The sequence below is a fragment of the Caretta caretta genome, chromosome 1, assembly GCF_965140235.1.
Source record: "Caretta caretta isolate rCarCar2 chromosome 1, rCarCar1.hap1, whole genome shotgun sequence".
NCBI lineage: Eukaryota > Metazoa > Chordata > Testudines > Cheloniidae > Caretta > Caretta caretta.
Genome location: NC_134206.1, coordinates 331,827,290 through 331,840,766, shown reverse-complemented (window position 1 = coordinate 331,840,766; position 13,477 = coordinate 331,827,290). Strand labels below are relative to the sequence as shown.

General features: G+C 39.7%; 1 protein-coding gene across 15 annotated transcripts in view; it reads left to right on the top strand.

Annotated features, from left to right (window-relative positions):
* The window catches only part of MAGI2 (membrane associated guanylate kinase, WW and PDZ domain containing 2), a 1,189,595-nt gene that overhangs the window by 153,058 nt on the left and 1,023,060 nt on the right, over window positions 1-13,477 (top strand). The gene's annotated exons all lie outside the window — the stretch shown is intronic.

Sequence of the window (13,477 nt, the reverse complement as noted above, 5' to 3'; positions counted from 1 at the left end):
CAAATCTCACTGTGGTTTTGGCTCCTTCCGTAGACTGCTGCCTCTTCCTTGAGAGGTGCCCTCCCAAAGGTAAATAGTTCAGTGTTCTCTGGAACGTCTGTTTTTGGATATAAAGGGTGTAAGTTTCCCATTTTTAAAATAGCTGCTTGAATTCAACAAAATGCAAAAGCAAGTGTTGGGAAGAGCCCAAATCTACAAAATCCGCAGACTTTCCACATCAGCAAATGTTGTTGTCTTTGGTTGAGGTTTCTGATGATGCTATAAATTGTATGTTGGTTGTAGAAATGAAGGATTTCCCCCATAAATATGGGTGACACTTTCTAACCACACAGCTAAGTAAATAAATAAATGTGGTGGTGTTTGCTCACTGAGACAGATTGTGGGGGAAGGGGTGGAATAGCTAGAAGTGGCTAACAGCAAATGGTAAAAATAAAAGGATTTCATTCCTTTGTTTGTATTTCTAAAACATTGAAGCAGAGAAGAAAGCAAATTTATCTCATAAGTAATTCACACAGGCCCTGCCCCAGGAGAACATTTTAGCATGAAGTTAAACACATGAATTTAATTCAATGGGACTACCTACATGTTTAAAGTTGAGCATATGCTTAGGTGTATTACTGCATCAGGATGACACAGAAAACCTGCAAACTAGAAAGGTGAAGATAGCAGAACAGTAAAGTACTATAGTGTTGAGGGCATGGACACTTTGCCATTTCTACTCGCACAAAACTAAAGTCACCTGATGATATTATAAACACTGGTAAATCAGTATGGAGTCCCCACAAATCTCAGTGCCAGAATCAATGTTGTTAAACAATACACTAGGACATCAGCAATGGGAATTGTGTGAATTAGCCAGTAAGTGACCAAGTGCAACAAGATTTCAAGGATAATGTACTTTTGGTCATTTATTTTGACAGTTGTAGTTTTAATTATGTATAATACTTCATGTAGAAGTACAGTAGAATATTTTTGGTAAATTAATAAGGTCCTAGTAAAAAGAGACCTTGCTCTAGCTGACTGGTATTAAAGGAACACTATCATCTTAATTTTTTTTATTTTCCTGTGTTAGTAAGGTCATCTAATGTTCTTGCATCTTTTTTTTTTTTTTGCATTTCTCTCAACCTGGACAGAGAGCCATTTTATTTTATAATTTCACTTTCAGGTTCTAAGTGCTGCAGTGTTTAGGTTTCAGACATTGTGAAAGAATTTTTTACTAAAAAAACACTTTTTTAAATGGTGAGGAGAATTAATAGTGAAAATATTTCTTTTGGTCTTCAAAGCTTTATAAATTCAAGGCTAAATGCAAGTTTAGTGTCCTCTTTAAATCTTTGCTGAAAAATGGACAGTTTTTTTGTTCAAATTAGACAGTTTGGGGATTGGTGAGATTTTACTATATAAGAATGTTTTAAAAAACTGGGATCTTTGTTTCTTAGGAGTGGGTTGGCTACTGCTGTTTGTTATTCCTTATCTGAACTCATAACTAACTCTATCAGTCACCTGTAGAATACTAAACTGTAGAAAATATATTGTAGAGAATAATTCTACACTTTTAGGCAAGTTGATTTAGATTTGGTAATTTTCTCACTGTAATTGTTATGATTTTCCTCATTCTAGCAGTTAATTGTGAGGACTATGATAACAAACTATAAATATTGGCCCACAATCAGAGCACTAAAATGAGATTTTTAATCACCATTAAGGTTACAACTATTTTTTCCATTATAAACTTGATTATTTTTTTTTAACTTTTTTTGGCACTTCTTTCAAGTTCACACAACTTTAAGCAATGCACCTGAAATTCCGTTTATTCCAGGGTAAACCTGTCTTGAAACTTCTGGGTGAAAACTGGCATTGAGTTTGGGATATATGAGAACTTAGACACTTACTTCTTGAATGTGTTCTTAACCCAGAAAATGATAACATAACCCCATAGCCATTGGTTGGCTCAATCTCCAATTTTTTTTTTTTGTATTTGTTTGTCTTGGTAAGGACTGGTATCTTAGGCTGGTTTGGAGTCTAAGTATCGAGTAGCAGTGGATGTAGGGAAGTGACGTGTAAAGATATCACACAAACAGACAAAGACAACAGCGACCTCCAAATCTATTGAAATTTGGAAAGGAATATCTTCACATTTTGAGGAAGCCTTGGACTGCATTGAACTCTTCAACTGTCTTGTCTAGGAGCTGGAGGGACATCCCAGCTGCTTCCCAGGAGCTGTGTGGAGCCGGGCACAGAGCCTGCCTGCCCTGCTGCAGCCAACTGGACTTCTAGCGGCCCAGTCTGGAGAAGCAAAGTTTATTCCTATGAAGTATAAAATGAAATTGCTGCAGTCTCTTGTCTTAGTTGTCTTACAAAATGCATGTGAGACATGGACTCTAAGGAAACAGGGCATTAAGAGGCTTTGTCTTCAGATTGCATGAATGGAAATGGTACAGGCAATTCCTGTATGTTAACTCTACTTTGCACATGACAAAGAGGTAGTCACTCAAATTTACAGCATAACCAGAGTGATCACTGATATTTTCAACTCAACCCCAGGGGAATTTGAGTTTGTGGGACATATGGGTTGGACACATGGAGGAAGACTGCCAAAGCCAGTTTTGCAGGGACTGGTGCCAGGGATGGGGGCATGGCATGCCAGGGCAAGTGTGGTTTGATGTGGGTGGCTGGATGGGATGTGGTATGATGTGTGTCTCAGGGCATATGAAGGTGGAGGATGATTGCTGGTCAATTACTTGTGTTGTGATTCTGCAGTGGTTTGCACTATGTTTAGAGTTGCTATAAACTATTTGTGTGTTACACTAGCTGCCCTGTGAATTGCCTAAGTCTGAATCAACCAGGTTAGAGCTTCTTAAACCTTAGAATTCCGTTTGGCTTTTGTGGGCCTTAACTTCATTTCTGTACTTCATTAAACACCTGAAAGCTGGGAAATTCAGTTGTAGTTTTAAAAGACAACTTTAAGAGCTTTTTTTTCCTCAAGTTATTGGATATAAGGCTGTAAATCTGTTCCATAATACAAGTTTTTTTTTCTTTTATGGTCTGAGAATAAAAGTAGAAGGATCCAAAATAGTGATAGTATTTATTTGGGAAGAGAAATAGACTGAGATCTTTCTGCTTCCATTTTACACTAAGTATATTGTTGTACAGAATTTTTCATGAGACATCTTGATTTGTCCAATTACATGGAAAATCACCAACCATTCCAAACTGAATGTAAAAAATGCCAATCTATTTATGATCTGCCAAATGTCATATAGACATAGTGATGATAGATACACATGCTTTTAGTTATTTCTTACATTAAATGGGAGATCACTGTGTCTACTGTCGTCTTACACATAATCTAAAATAGAATTATTTTAATTGAGTACTGTAGTCATAAGTGACTTCAGTGCATTATAGGCCCTGATATTAAAGGTCACATGTAGTAGTGGGTTGAAAATACAATTTCAGAGAGATTAATATGACAACTTTGAGTCCTATCAGTGAGATCCAATAATATTATGTTACCCATTGTGACAAAATGGCCACTGTTGGTATGGTGGGTCCCATGCTTTTCTTGGTGGGGGGGCTAGGATGCCAACCCTTGCCCCTGCTCTTGGGGCACCAAGGGCCCCGCTAATGTCCCAGGAAGGTGATAGAGGAGGAAAACGGGGAAGGGGTCTGTGTTTGCTCCTCACTCTGAGCCCCAGCCCCTCTCAACCCCTGTGGGTTTCTTACCCTCTTGCCCCTTGGGTAGGGTTACCCTCGGACCTTGACACTGGGGTATGGAGTCTCCCTGCTCGGGCAGGGTCTCCCTTTCTCTGGTCTTTCAGTTCTCAGCAACACACCTCTAAACCCCAGTCCTGCTCCTTTCTCCCTATCCTGCACCTGCACCCGGTCTGCTTGAAGTAGGGTTTTTTATTAGGTTACGGATGGGCTTAATTGGCTACAAGTGCTCCAATTAACCTGTAGTAACCTTCCTTAGTCTACAGGGAACCCCACCTTAATTAGCCTAGGACTTATATATCTCCCCTCTCCCACTGCTCCCTGGGCCTGATGAATCACACCATACTCTTAGCTTATGCTGTTTAAAGGTAAAACACAAAAGAGGGTCTAGGCCGTTGTCAAACAAAATATTCACTATAGCTGCTGGCCCATGTGAACTCTTCAAACGTTGTGAGGAGCCTACTTCCTGTCATCTATTCATCTATATTTTGATGCAATGCTCATTGCTTTTAGTCTCTGAAAATCTAGTTACCTAAGTATATTTATCTTTTCCTTCCAGTTAGTAGGGCTGTAGTTGTTTGTTTGTTTGGTTTTTTTTCTATTGCAAAGAAAAGGTATTTCTTTGGAAGTGGACTTAAAGTAGGCTCAGATGATATTGTATGACCTTCAGTGAGTCTCACAATGTGGCTAGCACTCCCCCGTCTGAGGCCACAGTTTAGAAAGTTACTTAAACACATGCCTAACTTTAAGCATTTAAGTAGTCCCAATGATTTCATATACTTAAAAATACACATGTGCATAGGTTCCTAGCTTATCTAGAGCTTGAATGAAACCCAGAGCCAGCCTGACTGGCTCTGTTTCGTTTAAGGTCATCCAGGAAGATTACCACTGCATGGTCTCCCTGATAATTGGAATGGGAAGGGAGAAGTTGCCGCTAGGAGCCCCAAGCATAGTGGGGTTGGTGTCTTCATAAAAATCCGTGTTTTGGGGATAGGGGAAGGTTCTATACATGCACACTCCTAAAGATTGATTTATATAGCTTGACCAGTAGGACACAAGCTCAGATCCAATGAATCCCCATACTGTGGGGGAGGGAGAAGGGATTTTGAAATGATTTCCCTTTATAATATACCTCCTTTCTTGTGGCCTTCTATTTAGAGGTCACCACATGGAGCATTTCCAACACCTGTTATATAGATTTATTAACCAGAATTGTAAAGTTAATCTCAATCACTGTACATTTTATTATAAATTAATTTTAGGATTAAGACATTAAGGTTCTGTACATGGAACTTCTGAATGAGATACAAAGTAACATATGCCATGTATTGCAATCAGGGTCTGATGTTTGGCTGTAATTTAATTTGTGCTTTACTTCAGTGTGTATTTATACATGAATCATGGAACTATATTTGAATAAAGTAGTCCTGAATAACACTTACGGTTGTTCATAGTTTTACTTGTATGTTCAGTGGAGCTACTCACAACAATGGTGGTGTGGGTAATGTATCACATGTGCTTAAGTGTTTTCAGGACTATAGCCTTAAACACAGTACATTTATTAATGTTAAATATATATTCTGAACTTGAATAGATGTGAACTCAATGAGTTCACAAGGGTGGCTTGTTCCATCATGGAAGATGAGACTATTGCTAGCAAAACTCTAGTCCCTGCTGTTCAGTGAAATAATTAAAGATTAAAGCAGAATCTTTCATTGTGGCATTAAATCAATCTATAGTTCTATAAAATATTATTCCAAGCACTTTAATAATTATAGGGCACGTAAATGAAACACATGCTGATAAACTGAATGTATTTCACAAGCTGAATTCTGTGATGCCAATAAAATATGCTCCATAAAAAGAACTATGGACATTATAACGTGATACTATTTTGTGTGTGTTTTTTTTTAATAAAATGAATATAGACATTGCTAGTGCCACCAAATGGTGAAAAATAGAGCTAAATTTAGTTATCAAAGCAAATCATTAGTGACTCCCACATGTGTGAAAAGGGAACTGCAAATGTTTGTTTTTCTTTTGCATAATACCAAAGGAAAAATATGAGAACATTATTCATATTCCATGTATCAGTTCTTCCAAGTAAAGTACATAAAAGAGATTTTTAGTTTGAAACCTATGTGGGCTATTTTAGGGACCTCTGTTTAATTTTAAACTGTCACCATAATGTGAAAAGTTTGGGGAAGGGCAGGGGGTTTAAAATGAAGACCTGTATAAAACTCCAGCCCTAAGGTGGTTGGATTATCTGTATTTTCCCCCCTCCCCAGGTTTTATGCCTATAATTTAAACACAATGGACCAGTTCTTCAGATGGGGCAAATGCTTGTTGCTTCCAATAGAACTGTCAATTTAGGCTTATGATATGGCCCAAAATTAAAAGGTAAATCTTTTTTTTAAAAAAAAAAAAAAAAAAAAAAGTTTAGATACCTAGTTTGAATCCCACCAAGGGCTTGTGTGAACTTTATTTTTTTTTTTAATGAAACAGTAGATCTCAAAATACAAGCAAAGACAGGGAGATGTTCCTTATAGAGGGAGGAGCCCACAACAGAAACATGACTCTGTTCCTGCAAGGCAGGGACAGTAGTCCCTCTTCAGCTCCTGATAAGTGATTAGCAATTGGAGAGGTAAAGCACAGCAATGGGATCAGCAACCTAGAAAGAGAATGAAACAACTGCTATAGAAAGAAGAATGATCTTCAAGCTTTTATGAGAGTAATAAACAAAGAGCAAAAGTTAATATTTTAAGCATATAAAAACAATTTAGTACTCCTTTAAATTCATAGATTCTGAGGCCACAAGGGACCATTGTGATTCCTGTGCAATATAGGCCACAGAACAGCCCCCAGATAATTTCCGTTTGAACTACAGCAAATCTTGTTTTAAAAATTCGCTGGTGATGGAGAATCCTCCAACTCTTGGTAAGTCGTTCCAGTGGCTAATTACCCTCCCGGTTTAAAAAAACAAAATACCCCTTATTTCCTGTCTGAATTTGTCCAGCTGCAGCTTACAGCCATTGGATCTTGTACCTTTTGTCTCCTAGATTGAAGAGCCTCTTATCAAATATTTGTTCCCCAAGTAGGTAGTCATAGACACTGATCAAGTCACCCTTAAACATCGCTTTTGTCCACCTGGATTGTTCTAGTGAACTTCAAGCACTGATGGTGACTTGCGTAAGACATTTCTGTTTATGTTCAAAGAATTTTGCAAGGAATGTTATCTTACCTTAGCTTTAAGGTCTACCTCTATAATAGTGGCCTGGAGTGAAATCCTGCTTCCACTGAAGTCAATGGCAAAACTCCTGTTTCACCCTGGTATAGCCTCAAATTCTACAGGCATAGAATTTGTTGCTGATTCCATCCCTTGAGTAGAATTGTGCACTGGAATCTAAACTCACATTTTTGAAAACTGAAATGTGTGGACTGTAGGGCTGTAAAGATAACCTTTCAAAAACAAATAGGCTATACATTGATATTTAGATTCAGTCAGTCTGCAGACAACACTGAAACATTAGCTCAAAGATGTGACATTCTCGACTTATCCCAGTGGACAGTTACCAATTTAGCATAATGATGGACATTTAAATGTCCTCCATTTCACCACTGATTTCAACAGGAAAACCTAGCTAACGTGCTTATTTTTTTTCTATAAGACACTTAGAGGGCTTAGGCCCTGATTCAAGAAAGCACTTACTCACTTGTCCCATTGAAACAGACTCCATTTAAAAGGAGATGGAAAGTGCTCACAGTCAGCAAAAAGGGAAAGTGAAAACCTCTTGAGCAAATGAATCTGAAGCAGGAACAGCAAAAGAATCTGTTGCTTTACTAGGTCTCCAAGCCTTATTAGCAATAGGTGGAACAGCAGCATCTCCCACACATGCACACATTTTTGTTTAGCTATAGGACTGTTTTTGGATACATTTCTTCTTGGTCTCCATCTTTGCCCTCCTGGTGCATCCTGTCCTCATAAGATGTTACAATACCACATAGCATGAAGATCCATGATGAGACTTTCCATCCTGTTTGGGGTGACACCTTCTCCTCCCCCACCCCCCACTTTCAAGTAAGGGCTGAAGAAATATTTCTAACTTTGAATCACTGAAGTCATCCAAAAAACAAAAGTAAGCATTTAATACACATGACTAAATGGGAATGGGGTAGAAAGACAGCGCATACTTCAGGCTTTCTTTATGCATCACAAAAATAAAAAGGCATGATACCATTTTACTCCTTTTCACGTCACCGTTTATGGCTACAAGTGACCCAAGCCTAATTATTAAGTGGCTGATTTCCAGTTACGCTAAGGCTCCTTTACACTTCCAGATTGGCGTAAAGATGCTTAAGTGGGCTTAAACTACCTCCTATGCAGGGCTTTCCCCAACCACTGTTCCGAGCCCTTAGCCTAGGGTGTAGATTGGGAGTGTGCTGTAGCTGTGGCTGGGACATACTGCACCATCGCTTTCCTCCATTTCCCAACAGGGGGCTTGTGACACTTCCTGGGGGTATGCAGGACTATGAGGTATCTTGCTATCAGCTGCCCTTAGTGTGAGCAACCCTTGTCCTCTCTACTTGTGAGGAAGTATAGAGATTTGAATGAAAGCATGTAGAAGTATTGGCAACAAAGAATTGCATATAAAATCATAATGTGCATTCTAGAACCTAGACGAGGGTGGCTAGAGAGCAAGAGTGAAAAATCAAAATGAGGGTGGAGAGTAATAGGTGCTCCAAATATTGCAACTTCCCCTATAAAATCAAGACATCTCGTCACCCTAACCTAGACTTACTTAACTAGATATTTTGTGTGTGTGTGTGTCTTATAGAGCAATGCTCACCCAAAGTAGCCCTTTCAGCACTTTACAGCCAGGCTTGGTTGTGATCATCCATTCATGAAACAAGTCACACTGGCAGCTTGCATGCCTGGCGAAAGACACAGGGTATCTCGTGATACCATTAGATATATCAAGATTGTACTTTTTGTTCTTCTTAAACAGGGCACCCTCTCTGCTGATTTTTCTTCTCTCTTTCCCCGTCCCCGTGGCCTCCCTCTCATGTCAATTGTTTTTGAAATCTTTTAATTCCCATCTGGCTCCATATATAAATAAGCTTACAGTGTGACACACATAATTGTCAGACAGGGAGATAAGTGTCTGCTACATGCTGCTTGAAAGGAACCTGTTTAAGACATGTCGTCTGTTGGTTATCTGACTTAAAGCCTTGGAGTTAAGATACATCACTCCCTAAATAGTTTCCTTACATACATTTTGAAATGATTGTGACGACCAGTTTGCCACTGGCTCTTCAGAGACCTTACATGCCATCCTTTTGGTCTCAATATGCACATATTTGACCCAGCGGGCCCCTATGTAGAATCCTATACATCCACTGTGCCTTTTTGAAAGTTTACTTCCGATAGCCCTGCTACCCAGGGAACTTTTGGGGTCAAGTATAAATTATGGTCATCTCAGGACTGTGCTTAGAGTGCCAGGAAGGAGCCTGTATGCCAGGGGTGGGCAAACTACGGCCTGGGGGCCACATCCGGCCCTTCAGACCTTTTAATCCAGCCCTCAAGCTCCCGCCGGAGAGCGGGGTTGGGGGCTTGTCCCCTCTGCACGGATCCTGGAAGCAGAGGCATATCCCCCCTCCGGCTCCTACGTGTATGCTTCTGCATGCTTGACTTGCAACCTTAATGTTCTTTTAACGTGCGTAGTGTAGTGTAATTACAGCAGTCGCTGAAGTAGCTGTAAGTTTGACTGTTCAGCAAGCTGTTTATGAATGCCTGAATTCCCACAGACAGGATGCATTCCATATGGTGACAGCTTTAGACTCCTGTATGCATGGCTTTATTTTTTTCAGCTCCACTAGTAACCCAGAAACATCTAGTCACCACTGCTGTTAAACTGATAAATGACTCCACCGTGAACAAGTCCATTATCAATGTATGTAGTCTGTGAAATTGTGGTTTAAAATGATTCAAGGTAAACTTGGAAAATTTTTTATTCAAAATGTATTTTTTCCTTAGCAAAGTAATTGATGATCAAAGATCGTTTGAATCCCTGGCAACAGTCTAAATCACTACACAGGCTTCTCTCAAGTGTGAAATTGGTCATCACATCCAAGGTCTGTACTACTTAAAATACTGAGTACTAAAGTATTTCTGCCTATGTGCAAGATTTGAATCATGGCACTGGACTATCTCGTTATTTTTCAAGGTTCGTTACAGATTGTATTAACTTGCATTCAGGACTCCACTAATACATGTATTAAGTGAAACAAATATTGGAGGTTTTTTCTATTTGGTTAAAACGAAACTCTGCATGTTTTGACTAGTGGGTTGTCTGGGCTTTGCATTTGGGTAATACAACTACAGTGTTGCAGATCTGCAGATGTGTGAGGGGATAGTGTTAAAACTTTTCAGTTTCAAATGTTTCCAGTGTGGTGGGGAAGGAGATGAAGATCTGAGGTAAACAGAGATTTTAGTCATTTGTCCAAGGACAAAGTCTAGCAGAGCTGGGAATTAAACCCTTCTCTCCTGAAACCTAGTCTAAACCAATGTTGGCATTATTTGTCCTAATGACTGTGTAATTTAACGTCTCCAACTCAGCATTCCCATTTTAAAGATAGCAACATGATCTACCTTCCATCATGGTTGTAAGGCTTGCTGCATCTCTGTTCTCCTTCTGATCTGAGTGTACCCTTTCAGATGTCAGTCCTGCAGCCTTTACCTCTCCCATGGTGGAGAAAATTCTCTCACTATTGAACTGAGCTTTGGGCTGCAGTACCTTGTGTACTAACTGTGCTTACTCAGGTCTGACTGGGTTTGGTACCTACAGTTCTTCTCTTTGGCAGTCTCTGATCGCTGAATATAGTAACCAGGCAGCCTTCATAAAATCAATTTTTTGTTTATTGTAACAGTAGGAATAAAGCATGCGGGGAGGGTGGGGGGAGATAATTTAAATAGTCTGCTCACATCTGTCTTGCTTTGAAGACAAACCTGCTGCTCCCAGTTTTGGGAAGGGAGCACTGCCTCTGTTGAAAAACGTGGCCATGAAATATAAACTAGTCATACTGGGGTTTCTGTGAGAACCACGACCGCACAATCTGCATTCCTGAACTGCAGTAGCTATTGAGTGATGGGAGAAGTTTAAGATGGTGGTTTTTGGTCCTGTAAAACCCTAAATGGTTCATGTCCTAACTATGAAAGACTGTCTCACTCTCTGTGTGATAACATTGCTGTTACTGGTGACAGATTGATTCACGATCAGCCCTTTTCACTTTGTGTCTGACATATTTCCACTCATGCTTGTGTATTTAAATTTCCAGTTGCATCAATCAAGTGTCTAGGTGCATTACAAAAGTTTAAAGCCACATCTAGATTAGGAAAATGTGCCCATGTGTAACTGCACTGATAACCTTGCCAAGTGGTAAGTTAACCAGGTAAATTGCGCTGGTATAAGCCCTTTCTTTGTGCTAGCGAGTGCATCTAATTTAGGGGTTTGCACTGGTGTATCTACATTGATGTAGTTACAATGATACAATTTTTCCTGATACTGACAACCCCTAGTTAAAAGGTAATCTGTGGTGTCATTTTGCTGAAGAACCTGTTTCTTTGCAATCCTTGTTATGCATTTCAGTATACTGCTTCTGAATAATGGGCATTTATTTGAAGCAAAAGAAATCCATAGCAATATCAGATTTTATTTTCCTGTGATATCTGAAAGTTGTACTTTATTTTTAAAACTAAAAGTACTTCTGTTTGACTCCTGGTAATCCAACTCCTGAGCTATTGAATGTTTAATTGTGGCTTGCTTAAATGATGGTTTTAGTCCCGGTGAGACTGCAGTGAAACTGGTTTTGAAAAAGCCAGTTGAATGGCTTGTGTTGTCTCACTTCATTATATTTACCTTCTGCTGCTCTATATTGTAAGTTCAGATCCCAGCTGGGGATGAAACTCAACAAGATGTTACTGGAATTTTAACCTGTGATCTTTGTTTTTCTCGATTTGTTGTAGAAATCCATTGCCATGACATGAGAAATGGGAAAAGATCAAACCAAGCCTCTGATTTTTGTTTTTAATTAAAATGATTTTAGCAACATTGAAAATTTAGGCAATGCAGAGGTTAGTAATGTGATATATTGCCTTTTTGCTGATTTATATTCAAACCATGTCTCATTAATGACTCAGACATCTGATGGCTCTTACCTTTGCTGACCTGTTGGCTATGACTTGGTCTCAGTGCATTTCCTAGTGGAAAGGTGTCCATGCTCCACAAACAACTGTCACAGTTGTCAATAACTAGCACTTTGGGAACAGGCTTCACAAAAAAGCCAAGGAATGAATAGGCCTCGAAAGTTCACTGTCCTTTCACTTTTGAAAATTGGTCACCACAAATCAGGGCTGAGGCATGTTAATTGGAGCAGGGTAGGGGAAGCTGTTTGTTTTTTTCCAGATAACTTGAGACTGAAGTCCTCAAGTTTTCATTCTCTCCTCCTCCCCCTCCCATGAGCATTGAATTCATATGGAAAAAGCTGGAGGAGTTTGGGTGGGAGGAACAAGAGAATGTATTCTAGTTGTACATTTGATTTTTTTTTCCTTCCGAAGTGTAGTACGTTGCACTTGTCTTTATTGAATTTTGTCTTGTTGATTTCAGACCAATCCTCTAATTTGACAAGGTTTTTTTTGAAAGACAGAATTAGAATTCAAAGTGCTTGCAACCTCTCCCAGCTTAATGTCATTGACAACTGTTAAGAATACTCCCCACTCCATTATTCAAGTAATTAGTGAGAATATTGAATAGTACTGTATCAAGGACTGACCCCTATGGAACCCCATTATATACACCTTCCCAGTTTGACAACAAACCATTAATAATAACTACTCTTTGAGTATGGTCTTTCAACCTGTTGTCTATTTTCACTGGGAGGTTGGTAATATGACGTCCAGTGGCCAATTGGCAACATTGCTATGTTAGTGAATTTGCACAGAGCATGGAAAAACACCAACACTTAAAAGAAGCACCATGTGAAGGTTGTTATCTTGGCCAGAACATCATGGGGCTCCAGTCCCTGGACCTTATGAACTACAACAATTGCCTTGGTATATTCTGCAGCTGAGTATTGTGCTCCAGTGTGGTCTCATAGCAGTCACACTAAACTCCCTGACACTCAACTCAATAACGCTATGCACATAATGTCAGGGATGCTCAAATCGACTCCAGTCGACTGACTTGCAGTCCTATCACACATCCAGCCTCCACAGATTAGAGGAGCTGCTCGGACATCTCGCTTTCTTAACCATGTCAATGCAAGCACAAGGATCCCACTGCACGGTGACCTGCAGAACTTGCCAAAGACAAAATTAAAATCCCGCAACCCTCCATGGAACCGCATCAAGATCCTTACACCCAACTTCAGTGCTGAGACTCAATGGAGAGTCACGTGGAGCATTTCGACTGCTCAAAACAAACAGCTCATCATTGCCCCTGCCAGGGAACCACCGGGTCTTGATTTATGTTGGGAAGATTGGTGCAGGTTGAATCTCATGGGAGATGTGGACACACACTCTTTAAATGGAAAATGAGGCAAACACCTGTATGGTAACCAGGCACAAACAATGGAGCGCATCATATCTCAGTGTCCCCTTCTTTCTTTTGTCTGGGGCCTGAAGGACATTCATCAGCTCACTTGCTGTGGAAATCTGCTGATTATCAAATCTAGATATAAATTTGTAGTCGTTGCTACAAGCCATACGAAA